The 23,566-nt window shown below is 42.6% G+C and overlaps 1 pseudogene; it reads left to right on the top strand.

Moving 5' to 3' along the window:
* Nucleotides 1-23,566, top strand: part of LOC109392207 (FERM and PDZ domain-containing protein 2-like) — a 40,664-nt pseudogene that overhangs the window by 7,576 nt on the left and 9,522 nt on the right.

The raw sequence follows: 23,566 nt of genomic DNA, 5'->3' as shown, positions 1-23,566 counted from the left end.
CCGAGTGGCACGATGGTTAAGAGCTGGCTTGGGACGCCAGAGGGCCCCGGTTTGGATCCCACATATGAGGGCCAGTGACACTCCCCTCCACAGCTAAGATGCTGAACAACAGCTCAACCTGGAGCTGGGCTGCCGAGAAAAAAAAAATATATATATATATATATTTTTTTCAAATTTCCATCTAACCATACAAGATTGATAGGAAATAGCACCCTCATGCTAAGTTAAGAATCCATTCTGAAGATCCTGAAGAAAAGGGCTTCTAACACCTTCTTCCCATAGCTGCCCTTTCATTAAGGGACTCTATTTCCTTTGACTGCAAATATCTCCTTGCTGTAGTTGAAGCCCTTTAACCACTGTGTGAAGAAATGAGAAGGGAGCTGAGTTGGGATAATGTGGGCCTTCAGGTTAATCCTGGCTCTCCCAGCACCGTTTGCTAGGTGTCATAATCTCAGTGTTCCCCTCTTTTCCCATCTCCAATGGGAAAGGCTCACAAGCTTATTGTAGGATCATTCAGTGTGCCACAGGCGGTAGGAGGATACGCCTTATCTCCCCATAGTTCTTAGCAGACCTCTCAAAAGATTTCTCTCCCAAGTAAAAAGAACAACCATTATATACTATTTTGATATGATCAATTGATTTTGCTCAATCTTTTGTAAAGTGTGAATAGAAGAATCTTTAGGAAACATTGTATTTCTATGCAGTCTAGTATGTGTGCTGCAGAAGTGAGCACTGTAATGTGCAATCTAAATAAAACCAGTGCACGTGCTCTGGGAGAACAACCATAGGCTTACCCCCTATTGTCTCCTCCTGGTTAGGTGCCAACCCAGACCCTTCTTATGTGGACATCCTAGAATTGCTTAAGGGGTGCCTCCTGGCTAAATCACAAGTGACCAGTCTGGGGTTTGGATAGAAGCCTACTTGAGAGGGTTTGCTGGCAAAACTACAACAGGGGCCTGCTCATTCCCTGGGGCGGGGGGGGGGGGGGGGGGGGGATGTAACCCTAAGGGAAGGGTGAGTTGGTGTGGGGTGTCAGATTCAGCTACAAGGGCCAAGGGCACATGGGGCAGGTTTAGATGAGGTTTTTTGAGTTTCTTAAAAATGGAATTTTCATATTTATTTACTAATATCTGGTACTTTTTCATCATCAAAAGCCTTTTGTGTCCCCTCTCTCCCCCCCAGCAACTTGGTGGGTAGTAAATGTGGTGGAAATTAGTTGACATATGCTACAGGAAGCCATTTATAAAAATCATTTTATTCACTCCTGTCTTTTTTGAAGTTGTGCACTGCTAAAATGTTTTTTTTCAATTAATTTTTATTTTTCAATTATAGTTGACATTCAATATTATTTTATATTAGTTTCAGGTGTACAGCATAATGTAGACATTTATATAATTTATAAAGTGATCCACCCGATAAGCATAGTACACACCTGGCACCATACATAGTTATTACAATATCATTGACTATATTTTCTATGTCTTTTACATCTCTGTGATTATTTTGTAACTACCAATTTGTACTTCTTAACCCCTTCACTTTTTTTCACCCAGCCCCCACCCCACTCCCAATCTGACAATCATCAGCTTTTTCTCTGTATCTATGAGTCTATTTCTGTTTTGTTTGTTCATTTATTTTGTTTTTTATAGTCCACATATAAGTGAGATCATATGGTATTTGACTTTCTCTGTCTGACTTATTTCACTTAGCATAATACCCTCTAGGTCCATCCATGTTGTTGCAAATGGTAAGATTTCATTCATTTTTAAGGCCGAGTAATATTTTATTGTATATATGTACCACTTCTTTATCTAATCATCTGTTGATGGGCACTAAGTTTGCTTTCATATCTTTGATATTGTAGTGAACATAGGGGTACATATACCTTTTAAATTAGTGTTTTGGGTTTCTTTGGATAAATACCCAGAAGAGTAATTGCTGGGTTATAAGGTAGTTTTATTTTTAAATTTTTAGGAAGCTCCAAACTGTTTTTCGTAGTGGCTGCACCAAGCTGCAGTCCCACCAACAGCCCATGACGGTTCTCTTTTCTCCACATCCTCAACAGCACTTGTTGTTTGTTGATTTATTGATGATAGCCATTCTGACAGGAGTGAGGTGGTATCTCATTGTGGTTTTTATTTGCATTTCTCTGATGATTAGTGACTTTAAGTATCTTTTCATATGTCTATTGGACATCTGTATATCCTCTTTGGTGAAATGATTTTTCAGGTCCTCTGCCTAATTTTTTAATTGGATTGTTTTAATTAATTAATTTATTTTGGTGTTAAGCTGCATGAGTTCTTTATAAAATTTGGATATTAACTCCTTATCAGATGTATCATTGGTGAATATCTTCTTCCAGTCAGGAAGTTGTCTTTTCATTTTATTGATGGTTTCTTTTGCTGTGGAAAAACTTCTCAGTTTGCTGTAATCCCATTTTTAATTTTTTTTCTATTGTTTCCTTTGCCTGAGGAGATATAGTGGAAAAAATATTACTAGGAGCAATGACAGAGTTTACTACCTGTGTTTTCTTCTAGGAGTTTTACGGTTTCAGGTATACATTTAAGTCTAATCTATTTTGAATTTATTCTTGTATATGGTGTAAGAAGATGGTCTTGTTTCATTTTTTTGCATGTATCTGTCCAGTTTTCCTAACACCATTTATTGAGTAGACTATTTTTGATCCATTGTATATTCTTGCCTCTTTTTTTCATAGAATAATTAACCATATAGGTATGGGGTATTTTCTGGTGTCTCTATTCTGTTCCACTGATCTATGTGTCTGTTTTTATGCCAGTACCTTGCTATTTTGATTACTATAGCCGTGTAATGTAGTTTGATATCAGGTAGCATGATATCTCCAACTTTATTCTTTTTGCTCCACATTGCTGTGGCTATTTGGGATCTTCTGTGGTTCCATATAAATTTTAAGATTATTTATTCTAGTTCTATGAAAAATGCCATTGACATTTTGATAAGGACTGCATTGAATCTACAGATTGCTTTGGGTAGTACGGACCTTTTAATTATGTTAATTCTTCCTATTCATGAGCATGTTATGTGCTTCCATTTATTTGTATCTTCTTCAGTATTTTTCTTTAATGTCTTATAATTTTCTGAGTACAGATCTTTTATTTCCTTGGTTACATTTATTCCTAGGTATTTTATTTTATTTTATTATTTTATAAGGATGGTGTAGAAGAGGGCAGAATTTTTTTTAAACTTTATTGGGGAACAGTGTGTTTTTTTTGGGAACAATGTGGTGTTTTTTTCTAGGACCCATCAGCTCCAAGTCAAGTGTTGTCCTTCAATCTTAGTTGTGGAGGGTGCAGCTCAGCTCCAAGTCCAGTCGTCATTTTCAATCTAGTTGATGGGGCATGCAGCCCACCATCCCATTTGGAGGGAGTTGAACTGGCAACCTTGTTGTTAAGAGCACATGCTCTAACCAACTGAGTCATCCGGCTGTCGACTGGCAGCTCAGCTGCAGCTCAGCTCAGGTTGTTGTCTTTAATCTTTTTGAGGAGGGCTCAGCTCACTGGCCCATGTGGGAATTGAACCAGCAACCCTGTTGCTCAGAGCATGTGCTCTAACCAACTGAGCCATCCGGCTGCCCCCTAGGTATTTTATTTTTTGATGCAATTATAAATGCATTTGTTTTCTTAATTTCTCTGTCTGATAGTCTGTTATTGGTATATAAAAATGCACCTGATTTCTGAATGCTAATTTTGTATCCTGCTATTTTACTAAGTTTGTTTATCAGTTCTAATAGTTTTTCAGGGTTTTTTTTGGTGTGTGTGCGCGGAATCCTTAGGTTTTCTATATATAGTATCATGTCATATGCAAAGAATGAAGTTTTACTACTTCCTTTCCAATTTGGAAGCCTTTCATTTCTATTTCTTGTCTAAATGCTGTGGCTAGGACTTCCAATACTATGTTGAATAAAGGAGGTAAAAGTGGACATCCTTGTCTTATTTCTTATACCTTAAGGAAAATGCTTTTAGTTTTTCACCATTGAGTATGATTTTAGCTGTGAATTTCTCATATATGACCTTTATTATGTTGAGGTATGTTCCCTCTATTCCCACTTTGCTGAGGGTTTTTATAATAAATGGATACTGGATATTGTCAAATGCTTTTTCTGCATCTACTGATATGACCATATGATTTTTACTTTTTATTTTGTTTATGTGGTGTATCACATTAATTGATTTGCAAATATTGAACCAACCTTTCATACCAGGAATGAATCCCAGTTGGTCATGGTGTATGATCTTTTAAATATATTGCTGAATTTGGTTTGCTAATATTTTGTTGAGGATTTTTACATCTATGTTTTTTGGGAACACTGGTCTATAATTTTTAAATTAGTAATGTCGTTTATGGTTTTGGAATCAGGGTAATGCTGGCCTCAGAAAGTTAGCTGGGGAACTTTACCTCCTCTTGAATTTTTTGGAATAATTTGAGAAAGACAAATGTTAATTCTTTTTTGAATGTTTGGTAAAATTCACCTGTGAAGCCACTTGGTCCAGGACTCTTGTTTGTTTGGAGCTTGTTAATTACTGATTTGATTTCATTAGTAATAATCAGTCTATTCAGATTTTCTGTTTCTCTTGATCCAGTCTTGGAAGATTCTGTGTTTCTAGGAATTTATCCATTTATTCCAGATTGTCCAATTTTTGGGCATATAATTGTAATATTTTATTGTAATCCTTTGTATTTTTGTGATGTCAGTTGTCATTCCTCCCTTTTCATTTTTTATTTTATTTGGGCCCTCTTTCTTTCTTGATCAATCTGGTTAAGGGCTTATCAATTTTTTTAATCTTTCAATCACCAATTCTTGGTTTCATTGATCTTTGTATTGTTAAATCATTAATAAAATTTTTGCTAAAAATTATTAATTATAAATATATGTATCTATATTCAAAATTAGGCACTGGGCACTGTGTTGTAACTCTTATTTGAACTTCTCTGGACACTTCTTTCCCTCTACACAGCATGAATATGCTTTGGGGAGAAAAAGTTGGCTACTTGCTTAAAAGCTTTGCCTTCCAAAATTGGCACAACTCCTGTGCTCAGGTAATCTGCAGTAAGAGCATCTGTGGGCTGAGAGTGAGTGTAGAGCATGGAGGAGGGTATGGGATAATGCAGGCCCTGGGCAGATCTGCAGGGCTCCTGGGGAAGTAACCAGGGTACCCAGGTAAGGTGCATAAGGAGTCCATATTTGCCTTGAGAAGAACAGGGGAGGGGTCTGGGCCTTAATGGCTGGGGCTGATTCAACCTCCCTCCTGGAGTTGCTCAAGGATAAAATCAACAGGAGTTGAAGTCCTGAACTTGGGTTGGTAGCATTTTCAAGCTGGCAACATTCATGTCAAAAAGCACATGTGATTCCACTTATACCCTGTCTCACTTCATTCAGGCTGCTATAACAAAATTTTATATACTGGGTGGCTTAAACAACACACATTTATTTCTTATAGTTATGAAGTTTGAGATGTTCAAGATCAGGGTTTGAGCATGGTCAGGTTCATTGCCCTCCTCCTGGCTCACAGACACAGCCACCTTCTCACTGTGTCCTCACAAGTCAGAGAGAACTCTGGTCTCTTCCTCTTCCTATTACACTAATATCTCCATGGGGGTCCACCCTCATGACCTAATCACCTTCCAAATGTGTTGCCTCCAAATACCATCACAATGGGGGTTAGGGCTTCAGTATATGACTTTTGGGGGACACAAACATTTAGTTCATAACACACCCATGGCTGGGGATGCTTGGAGGCCATTCAGTTGATGGAGAGGGCCTGGCCCATGGCAGGAATGGAATAAATACTCATACCTTTGTTTTTCATTCTCATTTCAATAAGATGGTAGTTGGAAAGTAGATAGCAGTGATATCTTCTCTAAGGCAAATAATCATGTTTTCTCCTCTTAGTGCTGAGTTTCTCTTTCTTTACCCTCTCCTCCTTGTCTCCTACTCTGACCACTCATAGACCCAGCAAAGGCCCAATGGTAGCAGGTGTCCAGAGGACTTGCTTCCTGCTCTCTCCTACACTCAGACGGCTCCAGTTGGACTCTTCTTGGCATGTCTCAGGGCTGTCAATATGAAGGGTGACTCCTGGCCAATTGCATTCTCCTCCAAACATTCTCTACTTCTATTTCAGGCAAAGAGTTATTTTTCCTGGACAATGAAACCAGACTGTGTAAAGTAGCTCCCGAAGGCTGGAATGAGCAGTCACAGAAGACCTCCTTGAGAGCTTTCACACTCTTCCTGAGGATCAAGTTGTTTGTTAGTCACCATGGACTACTCCAGTGAGTGCTGCATACTTGTTCCTTTGTTCTTTAAGGGATATGTATGTCCAGGCTGATGTTAGATGGGTAAGTGTTTGATGAAGTGTAACTTATGTATAAATAAAAATTATTGTGATCAATCTTCTATTGATTGCATTCCAATTTGATAGAAAAGGGGGAAACTCAATGTTTGGGGGGTAGGTTCTTGTCAAAATGAGAACTTGCATGTTTGTTTCAAACATACTCTACTCCAGGTCAAAGTTCTTTCTTCCATGACACTAACATGCCCCTCTCCTAGCAGCCCAGTTATAAGGGTTGGAGGAGAGGGTCATTGCTTTGGAGTTTGGTCACTGTCTCTTTGTTCCTTTGCTTACTAGAAACACCATCTAACTACTTATCAGTTTTCTCACTTGAACCACAGCAACAAACACTTATATAGGTCTTGTGTGATGTGCATGGTACAGAGTAGCCCCCAGCTAGTGGCAGGAGACATGGTGTGGTTAAAGGAGACCATGCTTATCTTATTGGCATTGCCCTTTGTGTCTTATTGGCTTGTATTCTGTCTTCTCTCCTTTTCCTGCTTCCCAGACTAAGAAAACTTTCTGGTGTTAGTGTTCTCCCTCTTTCTCAACATTCTAGTGGCCTTTATCTCTGCATTTTATTCCTAGGCAGAGCTAGACAAGACATCAGTTTTACCTGCAGCTTTGGAAAGACATTTGAGAGGAGAAGATGTACTACAATGATGAGACACTGCTGCAGCTGGGGGTACTCGCCTTGCAGGCTGAATTTGGCAGTTATCCTGAAGAGGTAGGGGTGGAAACTGGGTGCCCAAGGTGGAGTCACTGGAGAAGCAATTATGGGATGGTAAACTGCTAGAAATGTACAGACTGAAACTTTGAAAATGTTGTTAGCATCTACCACTGAGATTGGGGTAAACTGCTTCCGTTCATCCATCCATCCAACCATCCATCCATCCATCCATCCATCCATCCAATAAGCATTCACTGAATGATCTTTGCTAGGCTCTGGGAGATATAAAGATGAATAAGTCAAATTTATACCTTTTAATATGGTTCTAGTCTGAGGTCCCTTACTAATTTATTGAGTTATCATCATCATCATCATCATCATCATCAACAGCCAACTTTTATTAAGTGATCACTCTGTACCTGCCATTGATCTAGACATTTTCCACAGTGTTAACTCACCTAACCATCAAAACAACATTACAAGGGTGATTTCCAGTCAAGATGGTGGAGTAGGTAGATGCTGTGCTTACCTCCTCTCACAATCACATCAAGATTACAACTAAACCATCACTGAGAATTGCCTGAAGTCTAGCTGAGCCAAAGCCCTACAACTAAGGACATAAAGAATAAGTCACCTCAAGATTGATAGCAGGGGCAGAGACTCAGAATGGGCTGGTGCCACATCTGCATGTTATCATTAAAAATTGGGAGGGATATCTCTCAGCTGCAGAGGTCACTCCCAGAAAAGTGAGAGGGTCCCAGGCCCACACAAGGCAATCCAGTCTAGGATCCCAGTGCTGGGGAGAGAAGTCCCCACAACTTCTGGCTATGAAAACCAGTGGAGATTGTGGTTGAATGAGATGAGGGCGGCTGCAGTCCTAGGCTTCCCTCTTAAAGGGCCCACACATGGACATACTCACTTATGGACTCACTTGCTCTGAGCTCCAGCACTGGAACAGCAGTTTGAAAGGTGCCAGGGAGAGGGACTTCTGGTAAGATGGTGGAATAGACAGATGCTGTGCCAACTGTCTCCCAGGATCACACCAAAATTACAAATAATTTATAAGATATTCAACCTCGGAAGTTCCCTGGACAGTAGATGAGCAGAACCTCTAAACGAAGGACTTAAAGAGGAGGCCATGTTGAGTCTGGTAGGAGGGGCGGAGATGAGAGAGGGTGAACCCCGTGAGGGACACCTCAGTGGTAGAAAGGCTTCTCCAGTTGGGGGAGAGACCCTCTGGCCCCACACCGCGCTCACCAGCCCAGAGTTACTTTGCCGGGAAGAGGAGTTCTATGATAGCTGGAAGTAGAAATTAGTGAGGACTCTCTTTGCTCAACTCAGTGAGGCTGAGGGCAGCTGGAGAACCAGTGGAGCCAGCAAACCAACTCGCTCACTGGTGAACACTCACACGGTTCCTAGAGGAGTGAGTAGTTTTGTGAGTGGGGCCCAGGAGCCTGCAGGAAGGACTGAACTGAGTGCCTTTGGCATGGGAGTTGGAGGTTTTAGGGACCATTGTTCCCCTGGTGTGGAGCTTGCACATAAGTAGTGCACAGGAGGGCACCATTTTTTCAGGGCTGGGCCCTCCCACAGAGGCTCAGGTCTGGGACTGCATTGGTCTGCTGGAATTGGCGCAGGAGTGCCTGCGTGCGTGTGTGCGCATGTGGCCTTGGATCCCCAACCTCCACACTGCTTGTGCTGCATAGCCAGGGAAACACCTGGGAAGCACGCTCTGACTCCAACAGACTGCTTATTGAGACCTGGGAGTGCACAACTCGTCTTAGGTCCCTGATTTCCACACTGTGCGTGCAGAGTTGCCTGGGTGGCGATTTGCTGTCGGGCTGCTCGGCCTGATCTTTGAGCAGCTGATTGGGACAGGCTGAGACTGGGAGTTTTCCTGGGAGTGAAGGGCTGAGAGCTGTGCACCTGCATGATTCGGCTGGGGCTTTCCAGGCGAGTTTCTGTGGGCTGGCTGCCAATGCAGAAGTGCATGCTGCTCTGACTTGGTGGGGGCCACTGACCACATCCTGTGGTGCCTTGGGGGCCTGCCCTGCCCACCTAGAGCTGTGTTGCCAGGGGCACCCTGAGCCCCTGGTCCCTGGCCCCTACCCCCACAGGCCACAGAGGGTTTTTTGCAGCAGCAGACAGCCCGCAACAACCTGTGAGGATTTTTGGTGGTGAGCACAGTTCCAGAGCACACAGCAACTAATTGTGGGAAGCTTACTTCAAGTCTGGAAGGAGGTCGGCACATGATGCACTGAGCCCTTCCCCCAACAGCTGGTGCTGAGTCGCCCAGAGTCTCTCTATTGCTGAGCAAGTGGTCTGCAGATTAAAGTGGGCGGAGAGCCCCTCCGTCCCTTTTTGTTTTTTCCTTTTTTTCCCCTCTTTTCCCCCCCCCCCTTCTAGGTGATCTAATACATCAAAGCAATCAGAGTGACAGCCAGAATGAAGAAACAAAGAAATGTGTCCCAAGTAAACGATCAGAAGAAACCTCAAGAAATGGAACTAAAAGAAACAGAGGTATCCAACCTTTCAGAGACAGAGTTTAGAACACTGATGATAAGAATGTTTCAGGAACTTAAGGAGGACACAAAGAAGGATACACAAATCATAAAAAACAACCAGGTAGAACTAAAGAATACAATAAATGAAATGAAAAACACACTCGAAGGAATCACCAGTAGATTAGATGAAACAGAGGATCGGATCAGTGATTTAGAAGACAAAATAGCAGAAATCACCCACTTGGAGCAACAAAAAGAAAAAAGAATTAAAAAAATGCAAATAGTTTAAGAGACCTGTGGAAAGGTGCCAGGGACACATGAGAGAAACTATATTGTCTGCCTTCAGGGTGAGGGCTGAAGGGAGGCGCAGCTTTCTCTTGGACAAAGGGGGTGGTGAAAGCTATTGTTTCTTTGTTGAGCCCCTCCCCCTCCCTGCAGGCAGACACAGGCAGCAACCATATCTGAGTCTTCATCAATCTGGCTAACACAGTTCCTTCCCTGCCCTGGTGATTACGAGACCCTGCCCCAACCCACTTTCAGGTACACCCAAGCTGTTCCCAGTGGTTTTTCCCTGTAAATGGCCTGTCTTGTGTCCTGTGTCAGGTTTTCCTAAAATCTCTCAAAGGTTCACAATACCCAAACAAGCAGCATCTGGCTTTGGCATGTTCCATACCTTTAGCTGAACAGCCCTAAACTTGGTACTATCAACAGCCATCCTCGATTCATGGCTTAGCCTCAAGGGGCACCTCTAAGCCAAGCACAGGCAGTAGCTATCTGTGGATTATTTTGTGGCTCATGCTGGATGGCCCTGGGCAGGGCACAAGCTGCAGCTGAACTTGGCCTGTATCAGGTCTCCTACCAGAACGCTCCGGGGTGGGAACACATGGTAGCCAGCTTCAGACTGAGCTGGAGCATCACCTGGTCACCTCTAAGGATGACACACCCAAAGGGCAGACTGGACAGGCACCAGATCCCTGCTAAAGTGAGTCCTGCTCTGTAGCATCAGCTCCTGCACCACAGCCCCTCTACTGTAGTCATGACCAGTCCTCACAACCAATCAACCCAAGGGTCAATCCCTCCCATTGATTTGCAAACAGCAATGAGAGCTCAACCACAACAGGAGGGCACACACAACCCACACAAGGGACATACCTGGAGCACCCAGTTCTTGTGACCAGGAAGATCGTGCCACTGGGTCCTACAGAACATCTACTACATAAGGCCACTTTCCTAAGACCAGGAGGTATAGTAGTCCTACCTAATACATAGAAACAAACACAGGGAGGGAGCCAAAATGGGGAGACAAATAAACATGACCCAAATGAAAGAACAGAACAAAACTCTAGAAAAAAACTAAACAAAATGGACACAAGTAATCTACCAGATGCAGAATTCAAAACACTGTTTATGAAGGTGCTCAGTGATCTCAGGGAGACTTTCAACAAAGATATAGGAAACATAAAAATAGAGATAGAAAACATAAAAAAACAATCAATCAGAAATAAAGAATACAATAACTGAAATGAATACCTTAGAGGGACCAACAGTAGATTAGATGAAGCAGAGGATCGAAACACTGATTTAGAAGATAAGGTAGCAGAGAGCACCCAAACAGAATAGCCATAAGAACAAAGAATTTTAAAAAATGAGGATAGTTTAAGGGGCCTCTGGGACAACTTCAAGTATACAACATTCACATTATAGGGGTACCAGAAGGAGAAGAGAAAGAGCAAGAAATTGAAAACCTATTTGATTGAAGAAATAATACCAAAATACTTCCCTAACCTAGCAAAAGAAATAGATATACAAGCCCAGAAAAGGCAGAGAGTCCCAAACAAGATGAACCCAATGAGGCCCACATCAAGACACATCAAAATTAAAATGCTGATAGGGCCGGCCGAGTGGCTCAGTTGGTTAAGAGCTCGCTCAAGAGTTTGAGCTCTGAGCAACAGCAGTTCGAGTCCAGCCCGAGCTGAGCAGCCGCTGAGCTGCCAACAGGTAGCAGGATGGCTCAGCTAAAAAAAAAACAACAAAAAACAAAATTAAAATGCTGAAGTTTAAAGACAAAGAATCTTAAAAGCAGCAAGAGAAAAGGAGTTAGTTACCTACAAGGGAGTTCCCATAAGACGGTCAGTTGATTTCTCAAAAGAAAGTTGCAGTCTACAAGGGATTGGCAGGAAATATTCAAAGTGATGAAAAGCAAGGACCTACAACCAAGATTACTCTACCCAGCAAAGTTAACATTTAGAATCGAAGGATAGATAAAGAGCTTTCCAGACAAGAAAAAGCTAAGGAGTTCATCACCACTAAATGAATGTTACAAGGAATCTTGGAGGGACTTCTTTAAAATGAAAAAAAAAAGATAAAAAATATGAATAATAAAATGGCAATAACTACATATCTTTCAATAATTACTTTAAATGTAAATGGATTAAATGCTCCAGTCAAAAGATAAGATGGCTGAATGGATAAGAAAACAAGACCCTCACATATGCTGCCTATAAGAGACTCACTTAAGATTGAAAGACACACACAGACTAAAAATAAAGTGATGGGGAAAAGGTACTGTATTTTATGAAAACAAAACAAAAAATAGCTGGAGTAGCAACCCTTATACCAGACAAAACAGACTTTAAAACAAAGGTTATAACAAGAGACTAAGAAGGACCCAGTGATCCCACTTCTGGGTACTTATCTGAAGAAACTCAAAATGCTATTTGAGGGGGCATATGCATCCATATGTTCATTGCAGCATTGTTTACTAAGGCCAAGATGTGGAGGCAGCCTGAGTGTCTGTTGATGGATGAATGGATAAAGAATAGGTGGTACATATATACAATGGAATATTTCTTGGCCATGGAAGGGAATGGGTTCTTGCCATCTGTGGTGGCATGGATGGACCTAGAGTGTGTTGTGCTGAGTTGATTATGTCAGATAGAGAAAGACACATGAAACATGATTTAACTTATATGTGGAATCTTAAGAACAAAATAAACAAACAAAACAAAAACAAACTCAAAGATACAGAGAACATTTTTATGGTTGCCAGATGGGAGTGAGAGGGGTTTGGGGGGTGCGTGAAAAAGGGGAAGAGATTAAGAAGTGCAAATTGGTTGTTACAAAGTAGTCATGGGGATGTTAAGTAAAACAGGGACTATAATCAATAATATGGTAATAACTATGTATAGTGCCAGGTGGGTACTAGACTAGTCAGGGGATCACTTCTTCAATTATATAAATGTCTAGCTATATGCTGTACACCTGAATTAATACAAAATAATATTGAATGTCAACTGTAATTGAGAAATTTAAAAAGTGGGGAAAGGTACAGGGGAATAAGAGGTTCAGATTTCCAGATATAAAACAAATAAGTCATGAGGTTATAATGTACAGCATAGGGAATATAGTCAATAATATTGTGATAGCATGATATGGTGTCAGATAAGTCCTGGACTTACCATGGTGATCACTTCTTTAGGTATATAAATATTGAATAACTATTGTGTATACCTGAAACTAATATAATATTATGTGTGAGCTATATTTTAATAAAAATTAAAAAAATTTTTGCAAGATGTGTACTCACATTTTCTAGAAGAGAAATCTAAGACTCATGTGGTAAGAAAATGGTAAAGTGTAAATTTGAGCCAGGTGTGCCTGACTCCACAGTCAGTGCTGATTCTACCAGACATACTGACTTTCAAATGACCTCTAATCTTGTTGGCCAAGCCCTTGTCTCTGCATCAGAATCACATGTAAGTTTTTTTTATTCAATTTGCCTATGATGGTCTTATGTTACAGTCCTCAGAGACTTAGTAGAGGCTACTGGTTATTTAATTGCAGATGCATCAACATAAGGAGGGATAATGCTAATATATTTATTATGTTAATTAGGATTTAAAATGGAGATGCCAAACAAGAAAGAGGGAACAGCCAGTTGAGGTATGACAGAGAGCAGTGCAGCTTTTCTCTTGAGTTCATGAAGGTCCCCAACCATGTTCAAGGTGAGGATGAAGGGGCTTTGCAATAGTGTCTGCATGTCCATCTTGATCTCACCTACCCTCCAAGGTGAACCCTAACCCCACAGCTTTCCTGGCCTCCCCACAAGTAGAAGGAAACCCTCCCTACACCCTATTGAACATATCCCCTACACCACTTGTCCAAGACAGAAAAGCAAACTCAGCTTGGCTTGAATAAGACATGTAGTGTATTGGCTAGCAAAATAAAGTTTTTAGGTGTCCCTTCCCTTTTGACAAGACTGCTCACCTTGTAGCTTCCTCCTGTCTTCTTGGCTCCCAGGGCTGGGGTCCTAAGATGCGGAGTGCTTGCTGGGTGCAGGGACTCAAATGGCATCAGCGGGACCTGGATTACCTATGTCTCTGCACTGTGTGTTCTCATCAGTCAGGTTTGTCTTCAGTGGCTTCTGGATTCCACCCTCCAGGTTGCAGCCCAGCACCAAAGGGAGATTCCCTCTTTCAGTAATGTCGTGAAAATTATGGGTTCTGTCTCATTAGTTCTGATAGGGTCATGTGCCCACCCTAAGCCAATCACTGTGCAGGGAGATGCTGTGCTTTGATTGGTTGGACTTGAGTGACATGGCTACCTCAGGAGCCAGGGGTAGAGCTTACACTAAGCAAAGTGCTTACTCTGAGAGGGATGAAATTTGGTTTCCACTTCTGGGAATAAGGGGGATGGTTGCACGTAACTAAAAATATATGTTCACCACCAATGGGCACTGAGTGGTTAGGAATACTACATCCTTGTTGAACAAAGGAGATGCAATTAGCTGAAGTTCTAACTCTACTGGGGTCATCTGGGTCTGGCCTTGTGTTGTGGGTTGGACTGTGTTCCCCATAATTCATGTGTTGAAGCCCTAACACCTGGTACCTCAGAATGTGATTATATTTGGAGATAGAGTCTTTAAAAGTGGTGATTAAGTTAAGATGAATCTGTCTGGGTGGGCCCTAATCCAATCTGACTTGTGTTGTCATAAGAAGAGAGGATTGGAAACATAGAGAGGCGGTGGGAATGCAGGAGAACAGGGAAAGACCACATGAGAGCACAATAGGAAGGTGATTGCCTGCAAGCCAAGGAGAGAGGCCTCAGAAGTAAGCAATCCAAGATCAAGACAATTTGATCTTGTACTTCTAGCCTCTAGAACTATGAGAAAATTAATTTCTGTTGTTTAAGTCACTCAGTCTGTTGTCATGGCAGCACCAGAAAACTAATATACCTTGAGTCTGTAAAGGAAAAGCTACAGCTGTCACTGACTGTGGATGCCTTGGCAGAGCTTTGTTCTTAATTCTTACAGTGTGGGGTGAAAGAGCAAGGGTGTGGCTTCAGTCACTGCTTGTCTGCTTTGTCCCAGTAACTGAGTTTAAGAGCAACGACAAGCTCAAGAGTTGAAGTGGTTCTTTGAGAACAGTGGCTTTCAAATATTTTGTGCCACGCCTCAAGATAAACAAAATGATAGACATTATAACCCAACACACACACATATATGCATATGTATGTATAACAGAACTGATGCAAAAGTTTAGGAAATAAGATGAACTCTTTCTATATGTGATGATATTGGTATTTCCTACTCTATTCTAGTTAATTTAAAAAATTCTGGTTATGAACCACTAAATTAATTTCATAGTTCACTGATGGGTTTCACGCTGCAGCTTGAAAAACACTTTTCAGACTATACCAATATCATCTTGCTTTCCTCCCAGTACATCTTCAGAATGGGCTGTCATGTCTGGCATCTTCTAAGTGTCTATCTTCTCACACCGCTGTGTTTTTTTTTTTTCCCATAGCATTTTTCACTCACCACCTGGCATGGTATCTTCCTTTATTTATCAGTCTTAATGTTGTTCTCTCCATTAGAATGGAATCCACCTGAGGGTAAAGATTTTTTGTTTCTTTTGTTCTGCCATTTTTCCAGCATCAAAGCATTTCCTAAAACTCAGTGAGTTTACTCAAGCGCTGTTGATGTAAACAGTGGATAAATGAATGGAGTACTGACCCCTGGACCAGATGACAATATGAATATGTCACCCATCAGGAAAATCGTCACCTTCTTTGTCAGGGAAATGTAGCCCAATTGCCAACATCTTCCTCTACCCTCCACTTCTGTGCCCACTTTAGTCCATGGAGACTGGGAATTCAGTCTCTCTTCTGGGCTCTGCCCCAGCCTGGGAGAACATTCTCCTAGAGCACCCCTGGCCCCTGTAACTTTTGACAAGTCTCTAGCCTTGTCACTGCTTAGTTGAGCTCCTTCCTGTCCCCTTAGCCCCAAAGCTTGAGGTCTTTACCACGCTCCCTCTTCCCTTGTGTTACTACATTTGGGGAGGAGAAGGGTCCTGACATTTGGAGGGTACTCTAAGCCAGAGGTCCCCCAGCAAAGCAGCTGACATCCTTGTTGCACCCTCTAGTCTAATCCTGTACATGGCTCAAGTGGACAGGGTAGGGTGGCTTCCAGCTGCAGTGTTAGTCCATCCTTAGCAGGCTCCATGAACAAGAGTGGGCCTGAGTTTTGAAGCCAGATAGAACTGAGTCCAAACCCTGACTCTGGGTTACTCGCTATACATGGCCTCGGGCACACTATCAGTCTGAGCTTAGGCTTTTTCATCTGCAAAATGGAAATAATATAGTAAGTCTCTTGCAAAGTTGTTGTAAGTGTGGAAGGGGGTAATGCATGTATAATATCAGGCATGTAGCAACTGCTATTTGCAAGCCCTCTTCTCCCTCCCCCAGAGTTAGGAGTGCTGTATTATAAAACTATACAAAGACTTAACTTTCAGTTTCTGGATTCAGACACAGGATGTTAAACCTAAGACCTTAACGCAAACTTTAGAGTTGGTGGAAATTGTGGTCCAGGTCCACTGAAGGCAAGTGAGAGCCTGAGTAGGAACCCTTATTCAGGCCCAAATCCTTCCTGTGGGATCACTTGCCCCAAGGCTCAGGGGCCCAGGCCTGTCTCTAGGCACCCCATTTGGCAAGTCCCTGCACCTGTCCAGTTTCTGACTAATCTCGCCTCTCCTCTACCTTATCCTGATCTCATCGATCCTTGCCATTCCCTTACCCTCAACTTCTGGCTCCTCCCAGAGGTCCTGCCCAGCCCCGATTTCTCCCATTGCCCTGGGGACCAGTGTTTCTGAGTCGCTATCTGCTGCCTCCATGTGGCCCCCAAAGGCAAGCTTTTCCCCTTTCTCTTGTGTGTATAAAGGCAACAGATTACACAAACCCGTTCTTTTGCGCATTTGTTTGCTCAGTCCAAATTTCTGGACAGCCTGCTCCATGCTTGGCATCATCTAAGCCTATGTCAAACTTGCAAAGCCAGTGTAATTTCCATTTGCAGTTGAGAAAAATTGGGCGTCTTTGAGGTTAGGTAAGCTGGTGAGAACTCAGCCAGGCCTCCTTCTGCCTGGCTTCCTTATGCTCCAGGCACTATGGTGGGCACATCAAAGGATGCTCAGGGAGACTCACAGAGGAGAGCCCTTCCCTCTTCCCTGTGTCTTTATCACTGAGTGGGCAGGATGAGGAGGCTGTCCATCCAGAGAGCTGCAGATATTTTGCTGCAGCCCTGGCTACAGTGGCTGTGAGGCTGGGTGGTATTGCCAGTCCAATAGGGGAGGAATTCAGTGTACCCTCCTAAGGGGCTTGCATTTTGTTTGTAAATGGTTCTGGTGTTGGAAAAAAAATAATTTGAAAACCACTGGAATGGAAGATTGGGAGCCACTGATGAATTCTAAGCAGGGAAGTGACATGATTATATTTGCATTTTAAAAAGAGAGTCAAAGACAATTTAGTATAAAAATAAATCTCCTTAATCATATCACTGTAGCAGAACAATATTCCTCTGGGTGCCTTCTCTTCCAGCCTTGATCACATGCAGGGCTTTTATACAGCTGTAAACACTGCCACATTTGATTTTCACTCTGTTTTCCCATTTGATGGTACATGTCTTCCTGGGGTTTTCTAATGAGCATTTGGGATGGCTATGTGTTACCCCATGGCAGGGCTGGACTTCCACTCACTTATCAGTTCTCTCACTGTCAAGTATCACCTAGAAGTGCCATGTAAGTGGTAACTACTATTATTATTATTCCAGTTGCTTCTGATCTTTCCTTTTTTTAAAAAAATGAAATAGAAAGAAATGTTTGTGCTGGAGCTTTCTAAGTTCCACATTGACTTCTCTTGGACATATTCCTAGCAGTGAGATGCTGGGTCAAAGTTCTTAAAACTTTTTAAAACGTTTAATGGACTTTATTGTTTTAGAGCAGTTTTAGGTGCACAGCAAAATTGAGTGGAAGGACCAAAGATTTCCCATACACCCTCTGCCTCCCCCCCACACACAGCCTCTCCCATTACCAGCTTCCTCCACCAGAGTGGTACGTTTGTTGCAATGATGAACCTACACTGACATAACATAATCACCCCAAACCCATAGTTTACATTAAGATCACTCTTGATGTCATTCTGTGGATTTGGACAAATATATGACGACACGTATCTACCATAATAGCATCATACAGAGTAGTTTCACTGCCCTAAAAATCCTCTGTGCTCCACCTATTTCTCCCTCTCTCACTACTTAGCCCCTGGCAACCAGTGATCATTTTATTGTTTTTATAGTTTTGCCTTTTCCAGAATGTCATATAGTTGGTATCAATATGGTACTGAGTCTGTTCAGATTGGCTTCTTTCACTTACCAATATATATTTAACTTTCCTCCACATTTTTTCTTGGTTTGATAGCTCATTTCTTCTTAGCACTAAATAATATTCCATTGTCTGGATGCACCACAGTTTATTTATCCATCACCTGCTGAATAACATCTTTTCTTCCAAGTTTTGGAAATTGTGAATAAAGCTGCTATAAACATCCATGTGTAGGTTTCTATGTGGACATAGTCTTCAACTCCTCTGGGTAAATACCAAGGAGCATGATTACTGGATCATATGGTAAGAGTATGTTTAGTTTTGTAAGAAACTGACAAACTGTCTTCCAAAATGGCCGTACCATGTTGCATTCTCACAAGCGATAAATGAATGGTCCTATTGCTCCACATCTTTGTCAGCACTTGATGCTGTCAATATTCTGGATTTTGGTCATTCTAATAGCATTCTGAATGCTTGTGTATGCACTAGATTGCTGAATCATTTCTTTTCCTTTGTGTTTCTGAGTTAAGCTCAGAACTGGCATGGACCAACCCTAGGCTGGAGGACTCTCAGTCTACAGCTACATGGGGACAGGCCTGTGCCATGCCAGGAGCACGGGATGTAGTGGATGATGTGTTGTTCCTTCAGATCCCCTCATCAGGCCGACTTGCCCACCCCCACCCTGAGAAGGCCCGGTGCTCCTGGCTCCCAGCTGTCTTCCTCAGGGGTATTTGGGGGAGTTGCCCTCAGCTGTAGGGGCTGGGATTGGGAACAAGATTGGGTTGGGAGGGGCTGCCGAGAGCAGGAGGGGCTGGTTCGGGAACACAGGGCACCTTCACCCTCTGCCAAGTCCTGCCTTCCTCATTCCTTACAGAGAACCCCAAACCCATTTCTCTAAAACTTATGCATACCCATCTCTGCCCCAGAGTCTGCTTTAGGGAACTCAGCATTGGGCAGCAGGCAGTGGGGATGCCTCTCCCAGCTGCACCTGGTGGGGCTGCAGACTCGGCTTCCCTAAAGAACAGACTTGAGGAAAGTTCAGGCCAGGGTGGGGACAGGGTGGGGGTGTCACATCTCTCATTCGTGGGGCAACTTCTGAATCACCTTCCTGTGGACAGAGAGTGTCACAGCAAAGACCTCCCTTGTAAGAGAGAACAGTGCATGAGAAGCACATGTGCATGGAAATGCTAAATTAGTAAAAAAGAAACAAAGTTTCAGGGTCAGGGTTTTTCTGGGGCTTTTGGTAAGTGGCATGGTATCATGGAATGTGTGAGGGCTTGGATGACAAAATCTGTTTCTGTTACAAGTGATGTGACCTTGGCCTGTTGAATGGCTTCCTGGGTCACTGTGCTCATCTTCGCAATGGTAATAATACTGCTGTCCCTGTAGGATTCCTATGGGGACCAAAAGAGCTAATGTGTTCTGAGGACCACTTTGCATACAAAAGGGGCTCAAAAATGGGTGGTTCCTCCCTTATCTTCATGTTACATGATTTGGCCCAACTTCAAATATGGTAGAAAAAGATGTCCCACGTGGGCACTTCACAGGAGCATCCTTGCTCTGGTGCCCCAACTGGGTTCTCACTGTAGACAACCTTCTTTTCTGATCGGAGACCATAGAAGACATCCTGGTTATGACCCTTTTCTTCTCCATCTTATTTGCAGCAGGTAGAGAGCAAAGCCTATTTTCGAGTTGAAAATTACATCCCAGCAAGTCTGATTGAGAGGATGACCGCTCTCAGGGTCCAAGTACAAGTCCAAGTCCAAGAGATGCACTGCCTCAGTCCTGTCATCCTGGGAGAGGATGCAGAGCTGGAGTACTTGAGAGTAAGACCTCCATACCCTTGAGAAATGCTGTTGGTATTCAAGAGCACACAGTCAGCAATCCCCTCTGAAGCCTTTCCTAGGGGCTGGATGTTCTCAGACCCACGAGGAGGTGCAAGCAAGGGACTTGAGGCTCTGGGAGGAAGGAAGCTCCGTCACCCCATGGGGCAAAGAGAGGCTTCACTTCTGGAGGCAGGTGGCATTGGAAAAGATCCCAGCAGATGGGTAGGATTTAGTGGGCTGGCATGGCAGGGACTTTCTTCAACCTTAGAGCTCACAGTCACCTCTCCGTGAGCTGGGAGACCACATATCTCATAGATGACATGTGGACAACTGAAGTATAAAACTGGGGTGTGGGCTAAAAGCAAAGCCCCTGGAAGACCTCAGTTTTGCAGTCTTCCAGACTGTCCTCAGCATGTGCATCCAGGTGCATCTCTGGTCCACTCTCTCCTCAGCCTGTGAGCAAAAGCAGCGCATTTCAGCCTCTCATGTTTGTGGGCATACACACAGCCTACAGTGAACAGGCTTTGCTCACTCCACAGCTTACAGCTGCTGTGAACCAGGCACTGCAGGCAACGGAGCTGGAGACAAAGATGGAAAGGACATGCTTCCTGCCCCCAGAGGGTCCCAAGTCTCCTGGGTGGACAGACAGGTTCCCAGGGTGGACAGAGGCATGCAACACTAACTGCTCCATAAGAATGACAACAATACCAGTTACTCTCTATCAGTATGGGTGGGAGTGACCACTCTGCTCCTGGAGACGGAGCTGGAGGGGAACATGGAATGAGGCCCCCCACCTTCCCCAAAGCAGGATATCTGGCTGGGCCTTTAGAGTTGGGAGCAGTTTCAAAAGGAAGCTAAGGGATTTATACATTTTTCTGCACAAATTCTCCTAAGACAGATAGAAAAATTCTGTCTGTGTTCTTCACCTTTAATAAAGACAGGCATTGGAAAGCAGAACTGCCAGGGTGAGGTCTGGCCTTTTCTTTCTGGTGGGTCACTTAGTAGAACTGTCTGCAGCACTCAGCATGGTATAAACCCCCAAGCATTTCATTTGAGAAGCCCTGACAGAAAGGCACTCACTGCATTCCAGAACCTGGCCTTTGTGTGTCTTTCTTGTCAAGAGCACACAACATTCTCTTGACAAGGGGCAAGTGGGGACTGCAAAGCCATCAGCACACCTGTGATGGACAGTGGCCACAGAATCACAGAGCCAGCGGAGAGGCCCAGGACCCAGGCCTGCTGAGACTCCTGCAGGGATGACTATGCCTGCCGGCCTCTGCCCAGGCCAAGCATTAGAGGCTGGGCTCACTGTGCCCTTCCATCCTCTGGTTGAAGGATGAAAAATGACTGTTAAGGAAACCACTCTCTCATAAGCAAAACCTTGAATATATTTGATTTCATTGGCATGAAATAAATGAAATAAAAGGAACTGACTTTTGAGGTTCTCTTTGGTTGGGTTTGCTAACGCTGTGTGTCCCCACTCCCCTGCCCCACGTACAGTGACATAATCCAGAGGGCTTGATACCCCTAGAGCACACTGTGAACCTTTCACGAGAGAGTGAATGTTTGTTAAACAAAGTCCTTTCCCCAGGATTATAAAAGCAACCATTTGTTTCTGATTTTGCCCTGGAGACAGCACAGTTACATTTGGGTATATTCATTCTTCTCTCTTTGTTGTGGGTATTTGTAGGTGTATGTGCATATATATTTAAAATTAGGTTTATGTTATATATGCACTTTTTTGTATTTTTATAATTCCATCTCACTAACATTTTGAAACTTTATTTTAAATCAACACATGGTTTACCCTAAATTTTTTCTCAATACTCTAACACATAAATTGTTCTAAATATGGGACTATTTTAAACAATCCTGAGATTAGCACTTTTCTACATAAGTTTTTAGCTGTACTTCTGCTTAATTCCTTAGGGATAGAATCTCATGAATGGATTTACAGACGTGAAGATTATGAACATCTTGAACATTTAAACGTGCCAAGACACTACACTGCAGTCATTTCTGTACATGTCTCTACTATGCTGTAAATGGCCAGAGGGCCCTGGGTCCTCAGAGCCCATCTCAGAGCCCAGTTGCCCCATAAACAGTCACTGGATTATTTAATTACAGCTCTTCGTGGCTCCCTTTTCCATTATCAGATGGCGCCTATTGGCCTCCGGTTCACTGATGACTAATTCTGCTAGTCCATCACCTCACAGTAGAAGGAAATTTGGCAGAAGTCCAATTTGGGTAATGCTGAATAACGTACTCTGTCTGGAAGATTCACAACTATATTAGCGTATTAATCCCAGAACAACCTGTTCAAGGTTAACGCTGTGTTTTCCAAAGTTCCTGAGCCATGGAACCATTTTTCCATATAACTAGGGGTTGTGATATGCTATTAAAACATTTGTTGTTGTTGTTGAGATCACACTGATTGTATCCTGTGTTTCCCTCCACTTAGCTTTATAACATATGCATTCCCGAGATAATTACAAATGCTTTGTAAATATTCTTTGCTAAACCTGCCTGATAATCCATTTTAAGACAGTACTGCTGCCTTTAGGAAATCATTGACCTCTGGGAGCTGTTCCCCGCCACCCCCAACCCTGCAGGTCTGTACTGAATATTTCTATGAGAAGGGTTTGTATTGATTATGTAGTATATGTTCTTAGGACAGATTCCCAGGAGTGGAATTATAGTATCAATAATATGAATGGTGAATCTCTTGATGAATACCTGGAAACAATCCATTTGTTCCAACAGTTTTCAGTGCAGCAAGGCTGCCTTATGGGCTGGGAGCCAAGAGAACCTGGGTCAAGTCTCAGCTTTGCTGCCCATTGTAGGGAGAAGAGGAAAATAGTGAGATGATCCTGAGCACATGGAGATGAAGTGACTGTATGAGAGGATAATCAGTAATAGCAACACAGAAAGGACCAGGAGAGATGCTACTGTTTCCCAGCAGAGCATGGAGACAGATAATGTTACTTATTTTTTTACAGATTGAAGATGCCCTTGACAACTATATATATATTCAGCCATGTTTCCAGACTTTAGAGAAGCTCTGTACTTGAGTTGTTAAGAGTGAAAGCTCAGAAGCAAATAGACTCATATTTCCATTCCTGGCTCCCAACAGGAACTTTGGCAGATTACTTAACCCTTCTGCACCTCCATTTTCTCATTTGAAAACACAGAGCTACAGCTCTTTCTCATAACTGCTATGAAGATTAAATGTAATAATGTGTGGCAAATGCTTAAAATGGTGCTTTACCATTTTAACAATTTTGTCGCTCCAAGTACTTCAGTATTATATCCCTTTCTATGAAATTAAAAATGAATACTAAACAATTAAAAAATGTATGCAAGTCTAGCAAAAGCATCTTTATTGTCTTTATTAAAGGCTACTTTAATATCTTAAAATTTTTTAAGAAATATCACTTCAAGCACTTTAAAAGAATTTACCTACCGGTAATTCTTTTGGGGTGGCCCTGCTTTGTCATACCTCAAGAATATGCCTGTATTTCCACACCAGTGCTCAATAAATATTGTTTTGGAT

The sequence above is a fragment of the Hipposideros armiger genome, unplaced genomic scaffold, assembly GCF_001890085.2.
Source record: "Hipposideros armiger isolate ML-2016 unplaced genomic scaffold, ASM189008v1 scaffold_319, whole genome shotgun sequence".
NCBI lineage: Eukaryota > Metazoa > Chordata > Mammalia > Chiroptera > Hipposideridae > Hipposideros > Hipposideros armiger.
The sequence above is the reverse complement of the archived record's forward strand: the minus strand, read 5'-3'. Positions and strand labels throughout refer to the sequence as shown.